The sequence below is a fragment of the Triticum aestivum genome, chromosome 6D (assembly GCF_018294505.1).
Source record: "Triticum aestivum cultivar Chinese Spring chromosome 6D, IWGSC CS RefSeq v2.1, whole genome shotgun sequence".
NCBI lineage: Eukaryota > Viridiplantae > Streptophyta > Magnoliopsida > Poales > Poaceae > Triticum > Triticum aestivum.
In genome coordinates this window covers 430,947,561-430,951,536 of record NC_057811.1, presented here as the reverse complement: position 1 = coordinate 430,951,536, position 3,976 = coordinate 430,947,561, and positions in this window count along the sequence as shown.

Genomic DNA, 3,976 nt, shown 5'->3' with positions numbered 1-3,976 from the left:
TATTTATTTCCTTATTTCATGATAAATGTTTATTATTCATGCTAGAATTGTATTAACTGGAAACTTAGTACATGTGTGAATACATAAACAAAATATAAGTGTCCCTAGTATGCCTCTACTTGATTAGCTCGTTTATCAAAGATGGCTATGTTTCCTAACCATAGACATGTGTTGTCATTTGATGAACGGGATCACATCAAGAGAATGATGTGATGGACAAGACCCATTCGTTAGCTTAGCATTATGATCGTTACAGTTTCATTGCTACTGCTTTCTTCATGACTTATACATGTTCCTCAGACTATGAGATTATGCAACTCCTGAATACCGGAGGAACACTTTGTGTGCTATCAAACGTCACAACGTAAATGGGTGATTATAAAGATGCTCTACAGGTGTCTCCAAAGGTATTTGTTGGGTTGGCATAGATCGAGATTAGGATTTGTCACTCCGTGTTTCGGAGAGGTATCTCTGGGCCCTCTCGGTAATGCTCATCACTATAAGCCTTGCAAGAAATGTGACTAATGAGTTAGTTGCGGGATGAAGTATTACGGAACGAGTAAAGAGACTTGCTGGTAACGAGATTGAACTAGGTATGATGATACCGACGATCGAATCTCGGGCAAGTAACATACCGATGACAAAGGGAACAACGTATGTTGTCATGCGGTTTGACCGATAAAGATCTTCGTGGAATATGTAGGAGCCAATATGAGCATCCAGGTTCCGCTATTGGTTATTGACCGGAGATGTGTCTCGGTCATGTCTACATAGTTCTCGAACCCGTAGGGTCCGCATGCTTAACGTTCGATGACGATTTGTATTATGATTTATGTGTTTTGATGACCGAAGTTTGTTCGGAGCCTCGGATGAGATCACGGACGTGACGAGGAGTCTCGAAATGGTCGATACATAAAGATTGATATATTGAACCATGTTATTCGGACACTGGAAGTGTTCCGGATAGTTCCGGATAATTATCGGAGTGCCGGCGGGTTATCGGAACCCCCCAGGGGAACTAACGGGCCTCGATGGAACTTAGAGGGGAACCCCCCAGGATAATTATCGGAGTGCCGGCGGGTTATCGGAACCCCCCAGGGGAACTAACGGGCCTCGATGGAACTTAGTGCGTCCGAATTGGACTAGGGGAATGGGATGAGACTTGCCTGCTCCCCGCGTGTGCGCCCATCCGTGCTCCCGCGTACATGGCTTGATTTGATTGGAACAAAATAAGACCCGGCCCCACCCCCTTAAAATCAGGGGGGTGATTAGATTAGAAAGGAAAAAGGGAAAAAGACAGCCGTAAGATGAAGTGGGAGCACAGATGGGAGCATGGGGAGGGAGCAGGCAAGCCGGATCCAGGGGAAGGGGGCGGCGCCCCCCTTTCCTTCCATTTCCCCTCTTCCTTCCTTCTTTCCCCTCTTCCTTAGGTGGAAACCTACTAGGACTTGGAGTCCTAGTAGGATTCCCCTCTCCTGGCGCGCCCTAGGAGGGCCGGCCGGCCTCCCCTCCCCTCCTTTATATACGGGGGCAGGGGGCACCCTAGAACACACAAGTTGATCTTTTAGCCGTGTGCGGTGCCCCCCTCCACAGTTACACACCTCGGTCATATCGTCGTAGTGCTTAGGCGAAGCCCTGCGCCGGTAACATCATCATCACCGTCGCCACGCCGTCGTGCTGACAGAACTCTCCCTCGGCCTCAACTGGATCAAGAGTATGACGGACGTCATCGAGCTGAACGTGTGCTGAACGCGGAGGTGCCGTACGTTGGGTGCTTGGATTGGTTGGATCGCGAAGAAGTTCGACTACATCAACCGCGTTACTAAACGCTTCCGCTTTCGGTCTACGAGGGGACGTGGACATACTCTCCCCTCTCGTTGCTATGCATCTCCTAGATAGATCTTGCGTGATCGTAGGATTTTTTTTGAAATTAATGCCTTCCCCAACAGGCGGTTCCTATGAAGGCGACGAAAGCACGAAAACGGCCAGCGAATCACGGCCGAAACTGCGGCGCGACCGGCCAAAAACTCGAGGGCAGCCGCGGCGGCTCGAGCCGATGACTCGCAGCTACGGCCGGCCATGTCCTCCAGCAGCCAAGGAGCCTTTCATCCACCTCCGCCGTCGCCACCACCGACCGTGGAGGAAGATGCGGCCACGCCGACGGCCACCACCTCCAACATGTTCGATGAAATGTCGCAAAGGTAAAAAAAATATTTTGTGCTCTCGTTTGTTGTTTCAAATTGAAGTGATGTTGAATGTTTGTACGTTCAATTCTAGTCTTGATGACAAAGCTTTTTTGCACGCGACAAATGTGGCAAATGATGATTTTGTGTCGCACGAGTATGTGTCACAAGAATATGAAACCCAATATGGTGATGACAATCTTGACATGGACGATGAGGGCTTTGTTGCGAAGGGAAGAAGTGGAAATTATATCAATGCGGAGGATGTGTTGATATGCACCGCATGGAAGAAAGTCTCTCAAGATGCATCCGTTGGAAGCGACCAAACGGTAAACACCTATTAGCAACGCATCAAGGATTACTTTGATGAGCGCAACACAAGTGGTCACTTCCATTCGAGCGACTCTCTTCGCCAACGTTGGTCCACCATCAACGCCGAATACCAAAAGTGGGCCGGTTGCTTGTCAAATTTGCTCGCATGAACCCAAGTGGTTGCGGTGATAGTGACTTGGTAAATATTTCCTCTTCGTGCGTGTTTTTCCAAATATTAGATTGTTCCACATTTTGATGATGACATGTTGGTTGTTTTATTGTAGAAAATGATTGCCCAAGGATTGTTTCGAGAGAGGAACATGAAAGGCGAGAAGAAGAAAAGAAAAGGAAAAGCTTTCACTTTTCATCATTGCTTCAAAGAGCTCAAGGATGAGGAGAAGTGGAAAATTAGAGAGACTTTTGATGCTTCCAAGAAGAAGAGTGTGGTGATTGAGGATGAAGAAGATGATGCCGGTGAGGATAGGAGCCCCACTCCTCACTCCGCGACAAAATCATATAGGCACGATGGAAACAAGAAAGTGAAGGGAACCAAGGCCGGAGACAATGATCCCAAGGAAGGATTTGATGCCATTGTCACGGTGAGGAAAGAGTATGCCGAAGAAAAAAGAATGTTGAAGCTCAAGGAAATAGAGGAGAGGAGTGAGGTCGAGCGGCAGAGGGCGGCGGCCGAGGAGAGGAAGGTGGAACTAGAGGAGAAAAAGGCCGCGGCCAAGGAGATGAAGATGGTCGAGGAGAAGGCACTCAAGTTTATGTTCATGGACATATCTAGTCTTGATCCCAAGGCAAAGGCCTATGTTGAACTTTGTCGTGATGAAATGTTCATGAAGAAGCAAATGCTCATGAGGCAAATGATGATGGGAGGAGGCATGGGAGGAGGCTTGGGAGGAGGCATGGGAGGAGGCATGGGAGGTGCCATGGGAGGTGCCATGGGTGGCTACATGAACATGATGGGAGGTGCCATGAATGGTGCATTTGGCGGAAATATGGGAGGTGGCTTCGGTGGCAACATGTAAGGTGGCTTTGGTGGCATGGGAGCCGGCTTCGGAGGCAACATGTCCGGCATGGGAGGTGGCTTTGGCGGCAACACGATGGGCGGCTTCAGAGGCAACATGACCGGCAAGGGAGGTGGCTTTGACGGCAACACGATGGGTGGCAACATGACCGACATGGGAGGAGGCAATGAAGGTGCTTCCAGTCGTGCTCTCGGCAACGATACTTCACCGTTAGTCGAGCAACTGCGGGAACAGGTGCTGGTGCAACGCTAGTCGAGCTGCTCCCCAAGAAGTTGTAAAGGGGAAAGTCCGTTGCATCCTTATTTGGATTTTGCTTGCTCCAACTGACGACAACCGGAACCAAGGCATTATACGAAGCTGCAATCTCCTCTTTTGCGGCAGCTACCGCTGTTTTGACTGTCTCAGCTGATTTCTTATCAACCGCAATCGCAACCTTCTTGTTGATGT